We start from the raw sequence: 22981 nt of genomic DNA, 5'->3' as shown, positions 1-22981 counted from the left end.
TGGTTTGCATTCAAAGTAAACTACCCAGGCCTGGAGTTCAAATAATAGGACTGCCACCCACAAATGGAAGGAGATCCTTCCTATTCATGGGAATGCTAATGGAATATTATGAAAGCAATAAACTTGCAGCTAATCCATGATTCTATTTTAGAATGCCACACAAAAATTATTGGATATATATATCTTCCATTCCAGCACGATGGTATAATTCCCCTAATGGAAGTCTATTGACTAATTTTTAATTAAGGCTTTTGTAAGTATTCAACCGTGATACTTCATTAAATGGAGGCACTATTTAGTAATGAATAATTAGTAATTATATATACATATATAATTTAATATCCTCACCTTCCCTCTCTATGTATGCATATCTATCTATCTATCTATCTATCTATCTATCTATCTATCTATCTATCTATCTATCTATCTATCTATCTATAAGGCACTCCTATGGCTTGATCACAGGTCCTCAGAACTCCTGGCAGCTCAGTTAGCCAGAGGCTGGTGTGCTAAGACTGTGACCCCTTTTATGGATTGGCCATTGAAGACCCTGAGTTGAAATCCTAGCATGGCCAAAAATTTATTTGTGGATTAAGAAGCCAATTTTGACATATTTATTTTTTCCTTCTCTGAGAAAGTCCTGGGTCTCAATATGATGCATAATCCATATGCGGATATATCCTATGTGATATGATGTAATAAAAATGTTATATATGTAATAATACTAAATAAATAAGGATAATAAGCGTCATACACAGTAAACCTATGCAAGTAAATAGATCTCATATATTAATATTCCTTTTTCCAGTGCTGGGGATTCAATTCAGGCCCTGATAACTGCTCTGAATTTCTTATCTTCAAGCACAGTGAGCCTTTGCCCTTCACCTACAGTGCTACAGAGTTATCCATACCCTGAGTTCAAATACAAGGCCTGCCAGGAAAATGGTGCAAATTCCAAACCAGGGCTTTATTGTTGTTATTATTATTATTATTAGCCGAGCACAGGGCTTGCACTCAGGTCTTGGCATTTCTGTCACAGCAGACCCTTGTATCCGAGGACCCGAGTTCAAATCTTGTTACTGGCAAAAAAAATAAAAATTAAAAAAAAGGAGAAGCATAAAACTGAGAAGTTCAAGAAGGTGGTTTTACTTTTTTTTCCTTTGTATTGTGACCATCCTGGGTCTAAATGACAAGTCCCAGAAAGTGTACATGACCTTGAATTGCTGATGTTTGGCAAGCTCTTAAGGAAGCCATACTGAAACTGGCAACTTAGTTCTGGAGGTTGAATCCCGGGATTGCCACTAATGAATAGTGGAGATTCTAAGAAACCCATTCCCACATACATCCATACAAATGGATGTTATAAAATTAACAATTAAATTGGTAGTTAGTGTATGATTATAAAATTATACACAACAATTATACTACATTGACTAATTTTCAATTATTCCTTTATTATGTATTCAACTATGATAGTTAAAAAAGCAAGGAATAATTTAATTGCCAATAATCGGTAGTAATATTGTATATGCAATTTCATAGTATACAGACATATGTCTCTTGTTTTATGCATCTACATCTATCTATCTATCTGTCTATCTACGAATCTACACATTTATCTGTTTATACACTTGTCACTACTGGGGCTCAGTGGTAGAGTACTCGCCTAGTACATGCAAAGTCCTAGGGTCGATTCCTCACTACTGTGTGCATAGATAAATCTGGAAGTTGTGCTGTTGCTCAAGCAGCTGAGCACTAGCTCAGTATAAAAGCTTAGAGACTGTGTGTCAAGACTCTTACTCAAGACCCAGGAATGGCACCAAAAAAGATAGAATGTTCTGACTACAACTATATAAGGATATCACTGCAAATACCTCATCACAGAGCAAGTCTGGAGTCTCGTGCAGACAGCTGCTGTCTCACCTGAATTAGCCAGATGTAAACCGTTGCAACTCAGCTGCACAGAACCAGATGCTGCTGGCTCGCTCACCTCTGTCATCCAGGATACTTGGGGGCTAAGATCTGACACTGGTGAGTTTAAAACCCAACCCTGGCAGGAAGTCTGCGAAACTCTGAGCTGTGCCTCAAAGTGGTAGAGCTCTAGCCTTGGGCAAAAGATCTTAGGACAGTAACCAGGCTTTCAATGCAATCCCCGTGGCTGACTCCACTTTCCCCCCCAAAACCCCTCTAAATCATTAGATGTGATCTTTGTGTGCTTTTTGATGTGTTTCTGAAAGAATGGTGATATTGATGAAAGCACCCTAATTCTAAGTTTGTGGGATACAGCTATGTGATGAGTCGTTCATGAAGTTTCGTGTGCTGAGTCCTACTTTCATCTGGTTCTTGTAAGAGCTCCCCACGTCAGATGATTGTGCTGAAGAGAAACTTGAGGCTCAGATATGTCCCCACGTCAGGGCCAAAATTATGTTTGTCTCCTGCAGACAATTGTTTGCGTTTATTTTTCTCAGTCGTGAACCTTGAACTCAGAGCCTAGCCCCTGACCCTTCCCTGTTGGGCTCATGGCTAGCCCTCTACCACGTGGAGGCAAGGATCCCCTTGCAACAGAGTGTTACAGTCTAGGTATCTACAGCTGAGGTCTGTCATCCTGCTTACCCAGGAAGCTGAGATATGATGATCTCGGTTCCAAACTATCCCAGACACAAAAGGTCCCATGAGACTCTAATCTCCTTTTCACCACTTAGAAATTTGAACTGGAAGCTGGGAGCTGGTGACTCCCACCTGTCATCCTAGCTACTCAGAAGCCTGAGAGTTGAGGATCACAGTCCAAAGCCAGGCAGGGCAGGAAATTGCTTGAGAGGCTTCTCTCCAGTGAACTACCAAAAACCTCCAGGGATGTTGTAGCTCAAGTGGTAGAGCAATTGGATTTAGCTGAAGAACTCAAGGACAGCTCTCAGGCCTAGATATAAATTCCTCCAACTTCCAAAAAAAAAAGAAAGAAAGAAACCTGAAGTGGAGTGCTGGGAATGTGTCTTAGGTGTAGAGTGCTTTGCCTGTATGAATCCCTGGGTTTGATTCCATAGTACCACATACTAGAAAAAGACTGAAGTGGCTATGTGGCTTAAGTGATAGAATGCAATCCTTGTACCGGAGAAACTCAGGTCCAGTGTTCAGGTCCTTAGTTCAAGCTCCAGGACAAGTGTATGCACACACATACATGTGCACACAGACACACACACACACATAGATACACACAAACAAACACAGATACCAGAAGTGAAGGTGTGACACAAAATGGTAGAACACTGAGCTTCTATTCTGAGCTCATGGTCAACACTGAGGCCCTGTGTTCAACCCGAAAACCTAGCCATCCGGGTCCAAACTAGGAGAGGTCAAAGGTTTCAAAAATTGATGAGCATCACCAGCCCTAAATGACAGGGAGCATTGTGATATTCCACATGTGCTTAGATTTAGCAAGCTTCCAGAAACCAAGGAAGCCACCATTGCCAATAATGAATCATTTCATTAGGTTCAGTTTCCTTGTTTTCTGCCAAAAGGACCCTTGAAATAATTGTAGCAGGTTATTTCAACACTGGAACATAGTCTAACAAAGACAGGATAAATGAAGGGAACTTAGCCTGCCACTGGAGGTGGCACAAATGAAGGTTTCCTGTCAAAACAGCACTGGGGAGAGAGATAGCTTGGGGTACAAAGAGGTCTTTTTCTCCTGGCCTTTAGAGCCTGCCCACACTCCTCCTCACTAATTGGCCTGGATGGAGTTGTTTATTACACAGCTGTACTGGTGTGAGGCCTTTTGTCTGGCTGTTCCAACAATGAGGCAGACTTCCTCCAGCAACCTGGTGTGTGCAGAAAACCTCAGGCTACACTGGGAACAGTGAGGGAAGCCCGGAACACGCACTGTCTTGAAAGCACAGTCTGTGTTATGAAATCATTCTACTCAAAGCAAATTTTCTAGCTGGATGCCTTTCATCATAGTGACTCTGGATCTTTACCGATAGAAATGCATGCATACATACATGGGGAAACATGGAGTTACTTGTTTTTTATTTTGCTCTTTTTTTTGGCAGGTCCAGGGGTTGTATTATGAGCCCAGGCACTGTCCCTGAGCTCCTTTTGCTCAAGGATAGCGCTCTTTCCTTGAGCCACAGCCTCACTCATGACGAGTTTTTATTCCTTTGATCCCTCAGAAATGAGTGCTGTGGACTTTCCTGTCCTGGCTGAATTCAAACTGGTATTCTCTATGTCCCAGACTCCTGATGAGCTAGGATTACAGGCAGGAAAAAATGACACCTGGCTTTCTTTTCTTCTTGTTCTTTTTTCATTGTGACAAACTGAAATCTTCACAGTATTATTGTAATGGTTTGCATTTTGAAGTAAACTACCCAGGCCTGGAGTTTCAATGCCAGGACTGCCACCTACAAATGGAGGGAGCTCTTTCCTATTCATGTGAATGTATAATGGAATGTTATAAAAATAAAAATTGAGGATTTCCGGGAAGATGTCAGAGGAGAAGCTAGAGGCTAAACAAGCTCTCGCACAGAAAGCAGTTTTAGAGTTCCAGTGAACAGTCCTAAGGCAGAGAATCACACCAAGTGTGCGATCACAGGTCAGAGAGGTCAGAGAGGGAAAATCCAGGCAAGGAGACAGCTTTCAGCTCTTGCCACCAGCTGCCGCCGCTGCAGCAGCAGTTGCGGCGGCTGCCTCAGACGCCGTACCTGAATCACAGAGATTCCGGGACGAAGGAGTCAGATGCAGGGGCAAGCTGATTCTACTCAACACCAGCAAGAACCTACAAGGAGCAGACATCTTCATCCTGAAGTTCAGAGACAAGAGACGACCCATTAACCAAGACTCGGCATGAGTAGAAGCCTGACATATTCACTCCTTCTCAGGGAGCAGAGGAGGGAAGGCCAACCCTCCCCCCCAGCACTGAGATCTCCATCTTGGATACCGACAAATCTCGGCTGAGCAGCTAGCTCCAACTCAGACCTTGGAAAAAAAACTAGAGTCATTTAGTAGGTCACAAGAACTTAATGGCATTACCTGCCAGACTCAGCTCTACCCAGGGAAAAGTCACCCAGTTCGGGCGCCAGCCTTAGGAGTGGCTTTCTTCACTGGGTAATCAGAGCCAGAGGCTGTCCCTCCCATTAGCAGCCTCTACAATCAATTGAAATTCAGTAAACAGGAACCCTGAGAGTGGCTCCAGGATGGGCTCTGTGAGTTTGTCACAAACCAGCCCCCAGGAAAAGCTACTGTTAGTTGAAAGACCTCAACTCTACCCAGAACCTAGCCTCAGCACAGCATCTCCAAACTTGAGAAAAAAGCCATTTCCCTCTTTTGTGATACTCAAAGCAGATATCCCTCCCATTGAACTAGCCTGGGAGGAGGATCACAAAATCCTGGGTAAAGCACAGCATTTTTCTGCCTATTTGAACAAACTGACGTAAGAAACCAACCAAGCCACAGGACCACAAGCAGACCAGAGACTCCAAAAAGAGGCTGGTTATGGACACAAGGGATATAGACGATTTTTCCCACCACTCCCAAAATAAATCAAAAACTTTTTTTCTTCTTCCTTTTCTTTTTTTTTTTGGTACCTTACATAAAAAAAAACCTTTTTTTCTTTTCTAAAACTTTTTTTAATCTTTAATTTTTGCCTTTTTTGAAAAAAATTTTTTTCCAGTAACTTTTTTTTCCTCTTATAATTTTTATTTTAAGGATACATGTGTGTGTGTCTTTTTCTTTCTTTTTGTTTTCTTTCTCTCTCTTTTTTTAAATTATCTTTTTGTTTTTTGTTTAGCTCTACTGAACTTCTGATCTTTTTTTCTTCCTTTCTTATCCTTTTCACCTTTTCCTCTCTTTCAGTCTTCTTTATGGGACTTAATTGTTGTCCTGCACATCCTCAGATATACCCGTAGTTGACTATTAGACCATATCCCCCATTGTGTACATACTTAAACCACAAATTAATTGCTCAATTCAAAACCTCTGAGAATTAAATTCCTTAATAGCAGTACTACCTCTTTATACATATATACTATTTTAAGCACTATTAGTTTTAAGTTTTTCACATCTCCTTTTTATTCTTCCCATTCTCTCATTATATTCACGTTCTTCTCTAACTAGATTGTTTTCAACCCTGCATAATATTATTAATTTTTACTTTTCTACTTTTCAGGTCTCTTTTCTTTTCCCTTTCTCTTTCTTCTTTTTTTCTCTCTCTCTACTTTCATCCAACCCAACCTATTTCTTGCTTTTAGATAAGGACTTAGTTAACTCTCCCTGTGCCTTCCCACATCACTCTATTCGACAGCAGGTTAGACCATGCAGAATATCCAATCTCAGGGATTGAAGACAGCCTAGATATTATAGAGAAAGAACATACAACCATCCAAGACAAGCCCAAGAAATATGAAAACTCTATCCAACACTTGAAAGACACCATCAGAAGGCCTAATCTAAGGATAATTGGTGTAGAGGAGCACCTAGAAAAAGTAGTTAATGGTCTAGGAAATTTGTTTAACAGGATCCTAGCAGAGAACTTCCCAAACATGCAAAAAGATAGGCCTATTCAGATACAAGATGCTTTTAGAACCCCAAATAGACCAGACAAACATAGGACATCCCACAGTCACATTATAATCCACACAGGATCAACTCAGACCAAGGAAAAGATCCTTAAAGCTGTCAAGGAGAAAAGATTAATCACCTATAAAGGCAAACCAATTAGAATCACCTCAGATTTCTCAGCAGAGACAATCAAAGCAAGAAGAGCCAGGCATGATGTATGCCATGCCCTAAAATCAAACAACTATCAACCAAGAATACTGTACCCAGCTAAACTCTCCTACATAACTGAAGGCTAAATAAAAAACTTCCATAGCAATGAAAAATTAATGCAATACATCTCCACCAAACCAGCCCTACAAAAGATTCTTAAAGATGTCCTAAACATAGAAAACCAACAAGACCACACTAAAGGCCAAGAAACAGCACCCAAACTGAGAATCCAAGAACCATAAGAAGAACCCAGTTTTCACAGCACCCAAGAAGTTGGATAACATGGCAAAAACTCCCAAATACCTCTCAGTCCTACCTATCAATATTAACGGAATTAACTCTCCAATTAACGGTCATAGACTTGTCTACTGGGGTTTAAAAACAAGATCCTTCTATCTGCTGTCTTCAGGAGTCACATCTTGCCCATACCAACAAACACATTTTCAGTGTTAAAAGCTCGAACAAAATCTACCAAGCAAACGGCCCCCATAAACAGGCAGAAGTTGCAATCCTAATATCAGATAAAATAGACTTCAAATTAAAATTCACGGGAAGAGATAAAGAAGGTCGCTACATGCTAATTAATGGATCTCCCATTCAGGAGGATATTACTATTCTAAATATCTATTCACCAAACAATGGAACACCCAAATTTATCCAAGAAACACTACTTTCCCTCAAATCCCACGTAGATCCAAAGACATTAATTGTTGGAGATTTTAACACACCACTCTCCCCACTAGATAGATCAACTCAGCAAAAACTCAACAGAGAAACCGCAGAATTAAACAGCTGCATAGATCAAGAAGATTTAACAGACATCTACCGAACATTTCACCCAGCAGCATCAGAATACACGTTTTTCTCAGAAACACATGGAACATTTTCTAAAATAGACCATATTTTAGGCCACAAAGCAAACTTGTCCAAATTCAGAAACATTGAAGTTATACCTTGCATTCTCTATGAACATAAGGGAATAAAATTAGAACTCGACAACAAAAGCCTCCAAAGAAAGTCCGGTAACACTTGGAGGCTGAAAAACACACTGCTGAATCACCAGTGGGTCATGGAAGAGATTAGAAAGGACATTCAAATGTTCATGCTATTCAACAAAACGAGCACACAAATTACCAGCTCCTCTGGGACACAGAAAATGCAGTACTCAGAGGCAAGTTTATAGCTCTGGGCTCCTACATCAACAAATTGGAGAGATCTGAAACGAACAATTTAATGAGACATCTGAACCTCCTTGAAAAAGAGCAGCAAGAAAAACCCCTATCCAGTAGATGGAACGAAATAATTAATATTAAATCAGAATTAAATGAATTAGAATCCAAAAAAACTATAGAAAGAATCAACAAAACAAAGAATTGGTTCTTCCAAAAAATTAACAAAATTGACAGACTCTTAGCAAATCTTATCAGAAAAAGAAGAGAACAAACCCAAATAAATAAACTCAGAGATGAGAATGGAAACATCATCACGGAAACAATCAAGATTCAAAACATTATAAGGGAATATTTCTCAAACCTACATGCTAATAAGTTTGAGAACTTAACAGAAACGGACCTTTTGCTAGCAAATATTGACATGCCAAAACTTAACCAAGACGAGTTAAACCATCTTAACAGGCCCTGAAATAGAAAGCACTTAAATAGAAACAGCAGTAAGAGACCTCCTAGCTAAGAAAAGACCAGGACCAGATGGCTTTACAGCAGAATTCTACAAGGCCTTCAAAGCAGAGCTCACACTAATACTCCTCCAACTATTCCATGAAATTGAAGAGAAAGTTCACTATCGAACACATTCTATGAAGTCATCATATCCCTCATCCCAAAACCAGGCAGGGACTCATCAAAGAAAGAGAACTATAGACCCATTTCTTTGATGAACATTGATGCAAAACTTCTCAACAAAATTTTGTCCAATCCAAGTCAACAACTCATCCAAAAAATCACACAGCATGATCAAACAGGATTCATTTCAGGGATGCAAAGCTGGTTCAATATACACAAATCAATTAATATTATTCATCATATCAACAGGAGCAAGAATAAGAACCACATGGTTATCTCAATACATGCAGATTAAGCATTCGACAAGATCCAACACCCCTTTATGATGAAGGTTTTGGAAAAATTATGAATCCATGGAACATTCTTCAATACAATAAAGGCTGTATAGGACAAACCTACAGCCAGCATTATACTTAATGGTGAAAAACTAAAGCCATTTCCTCTTAACTCAGGAACAAGACAAGGATGTCCAATCTGTCCACTTCTTTTCAATCCAGTATTAGAATGCCTAGCTACACCAATAAGAAAAGATGCAAACATAAAGGGGATCCAAATAGGGAAAGAAGAAATAAAATTGTGCATCTTTGCATGTGACACCTTCGATCATCTTAGGCTGGGTTGCAGCCTCTGTATCCACAATTCATCCTGAGATCCTAGGAATCGAATTCAAATCTTGGCTCTGGCAAAAAAAAAAAAAATGGAGAAGTGCTGAGAAGGTAGCTCAGTAATAGAGTCCTTGCCTTGCATGCATAAGGCCATGGATTCGATTCCTCAGTACCACATAAGCAGAAACAAGTCATGAGTAGCGCAATGGCTCAAGTGGTAGAGTGATAGCCTTGAGCTGAAGAGTTGAGGAACAGCACTGAGACCCAGAGTTCTGACCCCAAAACCAAAAAGATAAAAGAAGAAAAGAGAGGGGGAAAAAGGAGAAGGTTAAAACTGGGAAGTATTAGAGGCAGTTTTTCATTGTTTGTTCCTTTGCATTGCAAGCAGGGCTCGGAAAGTTTACATGACCTTGCACTGCTGAGTTTTGGTGGGCTATCTGGGAAGCCATAGCCCAAACCAGAAACCTAGGCCTGGGGTGTGAATCCCAGGACTCCCACCTATGAATGGTAGGATATTCTAAGAAATGCATTCCGATATACATCCTTATGAACGGAATGTTGTAAAGTAACAATTACATTATTGTACGGTTATATTATAAAATTATACAAAATAATTATACTATATTGAATAATTTTCAATTAATACTTTGTTATGTATTCAACCATAATACTTCAATACAGGAAGGAATAATTTATTGATAAGTGGTAGTAATATAATATATATAATTAAATAATATACAGACATCTCTGTCTTGTTTTATACATATATACATATATATATGTATATATATATATATATATATATATATATATATATATACATATATATATGTTACAATCTACATATCTATTTCTACACTTGTCATTCCTGGAGCTCAGTGGTAGAATGCTCGCCTCGAATGTATGAAGACCTGGGTTCAATTCCACACTATTACATGCACAGAAAACCCGGAAGTAGTGCTGTCAAGCAGTTGAGCACTGGCTTTGAGCATGAAGGCTTAGGGACTGTCTAGGCCCTTACCTCAAGCCCCAGGACTGGAACCAAAAACAAGTTAGAATGTTCTGACTGCAATTATAGAAAGGCAAGATTTCAAATACCTCATCACAGAGCAAGCTGGGTGTCTGAAACTGACGGCTGTCATCTAACCTAACTTATCCAGAGGTCAATAGCTGCAGCCCAGCATCATGGAACCAGACACTGACGGATCACCACTAGCTGCTCAGGGGGTGAGATCAGACACTGGGGGTTGAAAACTCAGCCCTGGCACGAAGTCTGGTAGACTCTGAGCTGTGCCTAAAAGTGGTAGAGATCTAGCCTTGAGGAAAAGATCTTAGGACAGTCCCTCCAACCTATGAGAGGCTGATGACTCTCCCTCACAAAACACCCCTTTAAACCATTAGATGTGAACTTGTGCAGTTTGTGGCATGTATCTGAAACAACGGTGATACTGATGAAAGCACCCTAATTCTAATGACAGTTTGTGGGATATAGCTATGTGATGAGTCCTTCCTGGGGTGCTGGGTGTTGAGTACTTCTGGGTTGTCCATAGGGTATTGAGTGCTGAGTCCTTCACAGGGTGCTATGTGCTAAGTCCTTCACGAGTTGTATTCTTTAATCTGGTCCTTATAAGAGCTACACAAGTGAGATGAATGTGCAGATGAGAAAGTTGAGGCTCAGATATGTCCCCAAGGCAGGGCCAAATTTATGTATGTACTAAACTCTAGTGACTTGTCTCCTGCAGACAATTGTTTTGGTTTAGGTTTCTCCATCATGAACCTTGAACGCAGAGCATAGGCGCTGACTTTCTTCTTGGGCTCATGGCTAATTTTCTACCATGCTGTGCCAAGGACCCACTTGCAGCAAAGTGTCATGGCTTAGATGTCTTTAGCTGAGGTCTATCATTCTGCCTGCTCAGGAAGCTGAGGATCTCATTTCAAAACTATCCAAGATCACGGTCCAAAGACAGCCTTGGCAGGAAATTCCTTGAGATGGTTATCTCCAATAAACCACCAGAAAGCCTGAAGGGGCATGGTAGCTCAAGTGGTAGTGTGCTAGACTGAGATGAAGAGCTCAGAGACAGCACCCAGGCCCAGACTTCAACTCCTCCAATTTACAAGAAAAGAAAGAAAGAAACCTGGAGTGCTGGGAATGTTTCTTAGGGGTAGACTGCTTTGTGTGTGTGAAACCCTGGGTTTGAATCCTCAGTACCACATCCCTAGAAAAAAAGCCTGAAGTGGCTGTGTGGCTCAAGTGGTAGAGTACTGTCCTTATATAGCAGAAACTCAGGTACAGTGGTTAGGTCCATAGTTCAATCACCAAGACGATGTATGCGCACACACACTCACAAACACACACACGGAGGCACCATTGCCAATAATGAATCATTTCATTGTGTTCAGCTCCCTAATTGCCTAACAGAAGGACTGTTGTATTAATGGTAGCAGGTTGTTTCAACACTGAAACATAGTCTTACAAAGACAGGATGAGTGTAGGGAACTTGGTCTGCCATGGCAGGTGGCACAAATGAAAGCTTCCAGTCAAAACAGAGCACAGGGGACAGAGATTGCTTGTTGTACAAAGAGGTCTTTTTTTTCCTAACAGCCTTAAAAGCCTGAGCACACTCATCCTCACTAATTGGCTTGGATGAATTGTTTGTTATCCAGATGCACAGGAGTGAGGCTTTTTGTCTGCCTGTTCCAACAATGAGGCAGATTTCCTTCAGCAGCCTGGGGTATGGGGACTCCCTCAGGTTAACTGGGAACAGTGAGGGGAGCCCCGGATCATGCACTGTCTTGAATGCACACTCTGTGCTAAAAATTCATTCTATTCAAAGCAAATTTCCTAGCTAGGTGCCTTTCTGAATAGCAACTCTGGATCTTCACAAATTCAAATACATGTATACATACACAGACACATGGAGTTACTGGCTCTTTTTTTGTGGCAGGTCCTGAGGCTGGAACTGTGAGTCTAGACATTTTCCCTGATCTACTTTTGCTCAAGTAAGCAAATGCTTCCTTGTGTCTTAAACCATGATTACCCTAGGTTGGGATGCAGCTTTTACACCCACAGATGATTCAGGGATCCTAGTACCCGAGTTCAATTCCCAGCACTGGCAAAAATACAGCAAACCAACAAAAATGGAGAAGGAAAACTAGGTAATTTTACACAACAGGTTTACTTTTGTTTCCTTGGCACTGTGACCCTCCTAGGGCTCAATGACTTGGCTTGAAAATTGTACGTGACCTTGCATGGATGAAGGATGGGGGGCTGTCAGTGAAGCATGAGTCCAACCCAGATACCTAGGCCCTGAGATCGATCCTAGGCCTGCCACCTACATATGGCTGAAGAACTTAGAAACTTGTTCCTATCTATAGGAATACTAATAGAATGTTTGAAATGTACTAACTGAATTACTAATTAGATACTCATTCCAGTATAAGATTGTATGCAATAAATATAGGTCATTGATTAATTCTTTATTTAGTATACCGTGATTAATTAATGGAGGCATAATTTTACACCATATAATTGGTAGTAATAGAATATGTAAAAATAAGATACAGACATCACTTTTTGTATAAGATTATACACTAGAATCTACATAAATGTCTGTCTCTGTATAACTTTGTAGATGCATATACATTTATTAATACACACACACACACACACACACACACACACAAACACACTGCAATCTAAACATCTATCTGTTTATATATTGGCCATTCCTAGGCTTGATCTCAGGTCCTCAAATTTGCCCAGTAACTTCACTTGCATCAGACTGGTGTGCTAACATTTACCCTTTCATGAAGGGGGCCTATTAGAGCCTGAGTTCAAGTCACAGAACTGGCAAAAACTTAAGCCTGGTGGAAAAGCCAATTGTCCCACTTGTTTTCCTTATCGGTGAAAGTCCTGGGCCTCAGGAATGATGTAGAATACATAAGCAAGTCTATGTCTCATGTAATAGGATGCAAAAAATGTTATATGTGTAATCATACTCAAATGCATAAGAAACAAATAAAACATAAAAAATGAATACACTAAGCACAACATGAGTAAACCTGTGCATGTAAATATAAATCACGTATTTAAAATGTATACGAATATTGTTTTTGAATTCAGGCCCTAGGAACAAGTCTTTGTTTCTTGTCTCCAACACGGTGATCTTCCCATCCCTCACAGTACTGCAGATTTCCCCAGACCCTGAGTTCAAATCACAGGCCTGGCAGAAAAAATGGCAAGAATTACAAGCCAAGGATCCTCACAATATTTTTAATATTTTGTATGTATATATGTATGTATGTATGTAAGTTTTTTTTTTTTATTTTTTCAAGCACATGGCTTGAATTCAGGTTGTGGCAATTCTACCTCAGCTTTGATCACTCTAGGCTGGGGTGCAGCCACTGGACCCCCAGCTGCTGATGGGATCCTAGGCACTCAGGCCTTTCAGGGAAAACAATGCACAGAAAAAATGTGGCCTTTTTACGTTTTCTTCCTTTGCATGGTGACCCTCCTGGGTCTGAGTGACAATGTTGCAAAGGGTACTGCCCCTTGCATTGCTGAAGGTTGGCAGACTATTAGGGAAGCCATAGGCCCAAGTGGCAACATAGGATCTGACCAACCAATGGCAGGAGATACTAAGAAACTGGTTCCCATCCATAGGAATAACAATGGATTCTTGTCAATGTCACAGTTGAATGAGTTGATCATGAATGAATGCTCGTATAAAATTAGACAGCATGTTTTCATGAGTCTTATTGATTTTATTTAATATTTTTGAAGCATTAAAAGAATATTATTATTTACAGGAATGCAATAATTTCAGTACACTGATTAATTTCATTAATAGTGTAAGGATGAAAACAATAACATTAATTACATGGACGCATAAAAAATACCCAAGAATTGGTAGGAATGTAGTCTATATAACTGAATAATGTATAGACATCTCTGGCACTCTATAAAGATATATATTTATTAGTGTACTGTCATCTGCATGTCAATCTGTTCATATTTTGTTAACTCCTGGGCTCGATCTCAGGTCCTGGGAACAGCCTATCACTCAGTTTGCCCCAGGAAGGCGTGTTCACACTCGCCCATTCATGAATTTGGCCCTGTAGGCCATGAGTTCAGATACCAGCACTCCCAAACAATGAATCGTTGAGTAAGAAGCTGATGCTGACACGTTTTCCTTTTCTGTGAATGTCCTGGGTGTCAGATATGAAGTGGAATACATATGCAGGCCTATATCCTATGTAATCAATGTAACCAATGTTCTAGGTGCCATAATAGTCAATAAAATAAATGGTCAATACATAAATAAAACAAAAAAATAATAAAATAACTACACTGAATGCAATATGGAGTCAACATATGTATATAAATATAAATCATATATGTAAATTGTACATGAATACGTGGGGATTGATTTCAGGCCTAAGGAACAGACTTGAATTTCTTGACTTCAAGGAGGCCAGATTCCCCTTCCTACACAGTACAACAGTGTTACCCAGACCATGAGTTCAAATCCCAGTCCTGCTAGAAAAATGGCACCTTTATAGTATGTGAGGCCCAATTCTTAGGTATTTCATTATTCCTCCATTTTATGAATGTGATTGTTTACATCTTAATAAAGTATTAAATAAAATCGATTAGTGTCCTATAATATAATTATGTATAATTTTATCCTAGAATCATTGAAGAACTGCCCATTCAATCATGACATACATCCCATCCATTTGTATTCATATGGATATAAATGAGTATCTTAGGATTTCCTGCCATTTGGAGGTGGCAGGACCAGGATTCAAACTGTGGGCTCCAGCTCCCACCACTTAAACCTGAGGATAGGGAACTCACTGGTCTGTCCAAGAACATCAGCAACACCAATGATTAGGCAGGCACCAGTGGCTCTCAACAGTCCTTCTTGATGTTTACAAGGCTGTGATGGGAGGATCATTGTCAAAGTCACCCTCAGGAGGAAAGTCCTTGAGACCCCTGTCCAACTTCAGTGCCAACAAAGCCAGAAGCCCTGTGGCTCCAGTGGTAGAGGGCCAGCCTTGAGCAAAAGCAGCTCAGAGACTGTGCCCAGATCCTGAGTTCAAGGTTCGGGACTGGCAACAAACAGACATAAATAACAATCTGTGCAGCCATGCAGCTAAAGTGGTCTCCCTCTTGTCCCCAACTGAATGGGAAAAGGGCTGGGAGAGTCCCTGTCAACTTGACTCTGCCCATGCTGATTGCATCACAGGATTCTAGCCACACCCCCATTCTTTCATGTTTCTTTCTGACCAATGGAATACAAGAATGGTGGCAACGCCCACATTCCATGATGCCTGGTAGCAACTGGATTCCGTCTTTTAGTACACCACTACCAGCAGTTAAGGAAGGTAGAGGTAGCTGAGTGGTGAGCAAGAGACTCAAGGTAACTTTAGAGAATAGTAGGAAATTTACATGTCCCAGCCCCCTCCCCCCCCCCTTCCTGTGGTGCTGGATTTCAAATCGCAGCCAGCCTAAGGCCCTGACCTGGTCCCTGCCCCTGGTCCTCTGCTCTGGGCCCATATGTCTGCCATGCCACCGCCATCCCTGCTCGCTCTACATGGATCAGATGCCAACAGTGTCTCCCAGCAGCACAGGTGAGTGGCCGCCCCAACACCATTCCCAACTCGGGTCAGAAACCCCTCTGAAAGCACCATGACCCCTGCTTGTTTCCTCTCCCTGGCTCTGAGGAGCCACCTTTTTTTCTTGTGCATTTCTGAGAAAAAAAAACAATATATGCTCAGGCTGGGCTGAGCTCAGGTGGTCCTCCTTTCTGTGACATTTATGCTCCACCAGGCCTGGTCTTCTGTAGTTGGGATGGTAGACATGTAGAGCCATGCTCAGTCATCAGTTTAGATGGATTATCACAAACTCTTAGTCCATGGCAGCCGATTCTTGACCACAGATAAAGCTCTGGGTAGGGCCACAACAATCGGAACTCAGTCTCTTCACAGAACAGTTGTGAGGAAACAAGGGATTTATATAGAGGGATCTCTGGAACATGGCTAGGCACAGAGGGAGTGGCCTTCAGGTAATGTTCTCCACAATTCTGTGAGCATAAGACAGGAAGTTATCTGGAAAGGGCTCAGGTGTCCCCTGTTATTAATGGGGCAACAGGTGTGGGATTATGAAACAAAACATGGCTCTCTTTCATCATTACCCTATTCCCATGAGGAAGGGTATCCTTCACTGTGTTGAGTTTTGCAACTGGGGACAACAAGGCATGGAGAAGCTGGGTGACCTACTTATGATCTCAAGTTCACAGAAATCTAGGCTTGACTTCTCTACCATCCTCCCTAGTTAAATGGTTGCTATTCAGCCCACTTTTTGTAGTGGGAATTCCACTTCTTGTCAGTCATGGGGCTTGAACTCTAGGTCTGAGCGCTGTTCTGGAGCTCCTCAGCTCAAGACTAGCCCTCTACCACTTGAGCCCACAGCACCACTTTCAGTTTTCTGGTCGATCTTTGGAGATGAGTCTCACAGACTTTCCTTACCGGGCTGGCTATGAACCATGATCCTCATTTCTCAGACTCCTGTGTAGTTGGGATTAGAGTTCTGAGCCACCAGCACAGGGCTTAAGTGTAGTTCTCACTTTCTTTCTCCCTCTCTCTCACATGAACTGGTTGAATGTCCTGGAGGAGGTGGCCCATTTTCCCCATGTGGCTAGACCCCATAGTGGCCCTCTCATTCTGGAGGTGGGCTGTGGATCAGGAGCTGTCTCGCTCAGCCTGTTGAAACAGCTCCATGACATAAGCCTCTCTGTACCCTAGTTAGACCATGACAGTTATTCATTTTCCATCCAGCCTTACTAGACTTCTCATATTGTACTGCTTTCTACATCATTTTCTGGCACCTAGACAAAATTATGATACATAGTTACGGAATCAAAATGTAATGTCTTCTTAAGAAATTCATTTAGGGTTCTGGGAATGTGGCTTCATGGTACGGTGATTGCCTAGCATGCATGAAACCCTGGTTCAATTCCCCAGTACCACATAAACAGAAAAACACTGGAAGTGGTGCTATGCCTCAAGTGGTAGAGTGCTAGCCTAAAAAAAAAAAAAGCTCAGAAATAATTCCCTAGCCCTGAGTTTAAACCCCTGGACTAGCAATAATAAAAAAAAAAGTATTCAAATATTTTTTCATTCATGTGACTGTTTCTAATATATTTATAAGATGATTTCTTTGTTGCTTTGTATGCCCCCCCCCCAGGATATAACCCCTGCTTTCACTGTATTTAATGTTGGTATAATTTGTGGAGGGGAATGGAAAAAAACAAATCGTTTAAATAGGGATGCAGGTGGATCCATTGCAATAACGAGAAGTACAAGTCGTTATGTTGAAAAATGAACTTTACAATTTTGGTGGGGGGGGGCAGTAGAGATGGGAGGTATAGGAAGGGATAGGAAGGGGAAATAAAGAAGGAGGCAACAATACTTGATAAGAAATGTACTCATTATCTTGCCCATGTAATTGTAACTCCTCTGTACACTATTTTCACAATTAAAAAAAACCATTTAGTTAGTAAATGCAAAATAAAGAAACCATACTTTGAATATATAATTGCTCCTTCCATACTGACACCTGACAATAGTCCCTAATTCATGTACTTTACTTACTATAGCATACTCTGTTAAAAAAAAATTTTTGGTCATTAGGTCAAAGCAAATAATGCCAGGAATGTGCTTAGATGACAGGTGAAGAATTATTCTGGAAATTCAGAGATTCCAGGATTTTGTGTGGTCACTGCTAATCACAGAGAGAAGGATAGTCTAAGTGACATTTGGAAATCTTTTTGGTTAATCATGGTACCAAAAACGCAGAGGCTAATTAACAGTTGTGATAGAATAGAAGGAATAACTCGATGGAAGGATAAGTGATAGTAACTAAGGTGTACTAGAAATTGTTCTAGAGAACCATTTTTGGTTATTGAAAAACTAGTTATCAACTAGGCTTATTCCTCATTGCCTTTAGCATTCTAAATCTCTTAGGCTAGTTCTTAATCTCTGTGTGATAAGTTGTATATCCTTCTATGCTGTTCTTTCATACCTTATCTCTTTTTTTTTCTAAAAATCTCAGGGAACAGGAAGCAAAGGAAGAGGCAACAATGTTTGATAAGAGATATACTCATTATCTTGCCCATGTAATTGTAATTCCTAGAAGTTTATGTTAAGTATTTCACAAGTTTTATTTCTCTTAATTCTTAAGAAAACATTTGCTATAATTCTAATATTATTACCATTTTAGTGTTAGGAAATATTTTAATTAAAGGCACTAAGTGCATGGCCAAAAGGCACTAAGTGCATGGCCCAAAGACACACAGTGCTTACTTTCCAAAAGTAAGCAATAAAAAAGTAGGTAAAATCCTCTCCATTCCCTTACTCTCTCAATTCAATATTCATGTCCAAGAAATAATAGCATAGCAATTATTGCCGATGGTAATTGTTTTCTGTCACATTTTGTCTTCAACACAGTGTTGGTGACATTGGGTTATCATGCTGAGAGCTGAGCTCATAAATTGAGGTCTAAAGAGAGACAAATTTCTTCTGTTCCACAGTTCCAGTATACATTTTAAAAAGTACTAAAACTAGCCAGTAGCTGGTGGCTCACGCCTATAATCCTGGCTACAGAGGAAGCTGAGATCTGAGCATTGCGCTTCAAAGCCAGCCCGGGCTGGAAAGTCGGTGAGACTCTTATCTCCAATAAACCACTAGGAAAGCAGAAGTGGCACTGTGGCTCAAGGGGTAGAGCACTCGCCTTCAGCTGAAAGGCACAGGGACAGCGGCCAAGCCCAGAGATCATGCCACATGACCAATAAAAAAAAAAGATTAAAACTTTTAAATACCATCACTTACTGTCTTTTAAGAATCCAAAACGAAATAAATTCACATATAATCACTCCAAAATGCTTTAAAAGCAGGAGATGATAAACAAGCCTCCATGAACTCAATTTTCTTCTACTTTATAAATTATTCTGAAAGCCTGTGCTGGTTGGTCACACCTGTAATCCTGTCTACTCAGGAAACTGAGATCTGTGGATAACCGTTGGAAGCCAATCAGGACAAAAACTATTCATGAGATTATTTAAAAAGAATTACAATGGAATTCTATGCCTCCATCAGAAAGAATGACATCACCCAGTTTGTTAGGAAATGGAAATACTTGGAAAAAATTATATTAAGTGAATTAAGCCAGGCCCAAAGAAGTGAAGTAAGCCAAGCCCAAAGAAACATAGGTCCCATGGTTTCCCTTATTTGCAATATCTAGTATATGTATGAGTCAAGCAGAAAAGGTCAGATAATGTGATGTTAGGAAAATGAACCCTTAGATATGTATTTAAATGTTTTTTTCTTTAATGCATTTTTAATGCATTTATAAAATTATTTCTTTTTGCTTTGTATGTCCCTCCCCCACAGTATAACCCCTGCTTTCACTATATTTGATGTCGGTATACTTTGTGGAGGAGAAGGGGAAAAACAAGTCGTTTAAGGATACAGGTGGACACGTTGCAACAATGAGAAGTACAAGTTGTTATGTTGAAAACGAACTTTACAACATTGGTGGGGGTTGGTGAGGATGGGGTAGGGGGGGCAGGGGGAGGCTGGGAAGGGATGTGAAGGGTAAACAAAGGAGGAGGCTGCAATGCTTGATAAGAAATGTACTCATTATCTTGCCCATGTAATTGTAACCCCTCTATACAGTATGTTCACAATAAAAAAGTAATAAAAATATTTTAAAAAATTAATGAACTAGCAAAGAGCCAAGAATGGAGATGTAGCTTATATAGCAGCTCATCAATCTAGAGAGGAATGGCCTAGTGAGACCTTGGTGCACTGAATTCAAACTCTGAGAACGAAAATGCGCAGGCACGCACACACACACACATACACATACACATACACACATATTTATTCAAAATATCTTCATATCAGTATTTTGCATTAATTTCTTTGTTAACGATATTACATGGGTAAAATAGGGGAAATATTCTCTTCCATCCGAGAACATTTTTATATTTTTTATTGTAAAAGTACTGTACAGAGTGGTTACAGTTACATGAAAAGGTAATGAGTACATTTCCTATCAAGCATTGTTACCTCCTCCTTTGTTTTCCCCCGCCATCCCTTCCCTCCCACCTCCACAAGTACACTTCCCTCCCCTCCCCTCCTAAATTGTAAAGTTCATTTTTCAACATACTCTCTTGTCCGTCACATTGTTGCAATGGTCATACTGTATGCTTATTTAAGCCTTTTGTTTTTTCCCTTTCCATCCCCAAGTTAGAGAAGTGTACATACGAGATGGAAGTGTACCAACATCAGATACAGTGAAAACAGGGGTTTAACTGTGGGGGATGCACATATAAAAAATCACATCGTACATTAGAAATATATTAGAAACCACAGGAAGAAATAAAAAACCACTTGTGTCCTTATCATGGGGTTCATTTACCTTAACATAATCTTATCTAGTCATATGCACATGCTTTTGACCTTTTTTTTTAAATTGTGAAAATATCATACAGAGAAGTTACAATTACATGGAAAAGGTAATGAATACATTTTTTATCAAGCATTGTTGCCTACTACTTTTTTTCGCCTTACCATACCTTCTTTGCTTATCCCAGACATACATTAGTTATTGCAAATAAGGGATACCATAGGACCTATGTTTCTTTTTTTTTTTAATTCTGAAAATGCCATACAGAGGGGTTACAATTACATGGGTGAGTTATTGAGTACATTTCTTTTATTTTTATTGTGAGAATACTGACAGAGGAGTTACAATTACATGGGCAAGATAACGAGTACATTTCTTATCAAGCATTGTTGCCTCCTCTTTGCTTCCCCTTCCCATCCCTTCCCATACTCCCCCACTTCCCCCATCCGGTCCTCCTCCCACCAAAGTTGTAAAGTTCATTTTTTGACATAATGACTTGTACATCTCATTGTTGCAATGGGTCCACTTGCTCCTCCTTTGATTCCCCTTCCCATCCCTGCCCATCTTCCACCCCCCACCCCCACTAACCCCTCCCCCACCCCAGTCCCCCCACTGTCCACATCCCTCAACCCCCGGCCAAAATCATTTTTTGACACAACGACTTGTTCATCTCATTGTTGCAATGGGTCCACCTGCATCCCTATTTAAACGATTTGTGTTTCCCTTCCACTCCACAAATAGTACCAACATCAAATACAGTGAAAACAGGGGCTTTAGCTTGCAGGAGGAACATACAAAGCAACAAAGAAATGATCTTATAAATATCTTAGAAACAATCGCAAGAAAGAAAAACCATTTGAATCCTTATCTTGGGGTTCGTTTTGCCTAACATCAACTTATATGATGTTTTCTACTTGTAGCAGACACATACTAGTTATTGAAAATAAGGAAACCATGGGACCTATGTTTCTTTGGGCCTGGCTTACTTCACTTCTTTGGGCCTGGCTTAATTTACTTAATATAATTTTTTCCAAGTCTTTCCATTTCTTAACAAACTGGGTGATGTCATTCTTTCTGATGGAGGCATAGAATTCCAGTACACACACACACACACACACACACACACACACACACACACACACACACACACACATACACACACACACATTTTCTTGATCCATTCGTTTACTGTGGGACATCGGGTTTGGTTGTATATCTTAGCTTTGGTAAATAATGCTTCAATGAACATAGTTTTGCTGATAGTTTTAGTATGGTCTTTTTTGTGATCATTTGGGGGAATGCCCAAAATGGGATTGCTGGGTGTTAGGGGCGCTCTATGTAGTCTTTTGAGGAACCTCCATACTACTTTCCAAAGTCTTCGAACAAGTTTAAACTCCTAACAACAAGGCATTAAGGTTCCCTTCTGTCCACATCCTATCCAGCAGCTGTTCTTTTAAAAATCTGGAATGCTTCACGAAGTTGAGTGTCATCCTCAGTCAGGGGATATTCTTCTCTTTATTGTTCCAATGTTAGTGTATGTGCTACTGAATTGAGCACAGAACAATTTTATATATAAAGTGTAATTGATTTTTTTAAACTAGACAATTCCACAAAAATTAAATTCAAAAGAATTGTTGTGAAATTTTAGAATCATGTATTTCTTACATAAGAACACATTTAAGAATAAAGTCAAGATTGATATGTCCAAAACAAAATAATTCCATATATTTGTTGTTCAACGGATGTGTAGGAGGAGGAATTCAATTATTCTGTACAAGGAACCTGCCATAATGAACACTATAGAAAGTGTTAAGGTTTGTTAAAAGTTTTAATGTTTTAAATATGTTCAATTTTGGGGATTTGCTCATATATGCCAAAATTAAGACTATTTAGCACGCTGTAAAACTTTTCCATAAAGCATTTAAGATTCATGGTAGCAGTCATATACTACTAAGTATGTACATTTCAGAGTTTATAGAAACTTTACTAATGAGAAATTGAAAAGTGTTTGTGTAAAGAAGCAGAGTGAAGATTTAAGACATTAACTTCACAGTTTCTGTTAAAATTTAAGGGATTCCTTACTTTATATGTTAGCGAGGAATAAATGATGGTATAAGCCATATACAAATGATGAGATGAACCATAAATAATAATCTTAGTGGGTAACTTTAAAGGCTAAACATAGTCTATAAAATTCTTGTTGAACATCATAGACTTAGGCAGTTTTAAATGTACAGCAATATGAGAAAATAATAAATTGAATATGTAGTACATTTCAAATACTAGAAATAGAGGTAAATGTTTTGTTTTTTATTTTATTAATCATTAATATTTATGTATTG

At 39.8% G+C, this 22981-nt stretch overlaps 1 non-coding gene across 1 annotated transcript; it reads right to left on the bottom strand.

Annotated features, from left to right (window-relative positions):
- Positions 1–22094: 22094 nt before the first annotated feature.
- Positions 22095–22196, bottom strand: LOC122104119. Its single transcript, XR_006146882.1, has one exon. It is a non-coding gene; the product is annotated as a U6 spliceosomal RNA (small nuclear RNA).
- Positions 22197–22981: the final 785 nt, after the last annotated feature.

Source organism: Dipodomys spectabilis, unplaced genomic scaffold (assembly GCF_019054845.1).
Source record: "Dipodomys spectabilis isolate Male_0828 unplaced genomic scaffold, ASM1905484v1 ptg000022l, whole genome shotgun sequence".
Lineage (NCBI taxonomy): Eukaryota > Metazoa > Chordata > Mammalia > Rodentia > Heteromyidae > Dipodomys > Dipodomys spectabilis.
The sequence above is the reverse complement of the archived record's forward strand: the minus strand, read 5'-3'. Positions and strand labels throughout refer to the sequence as shown.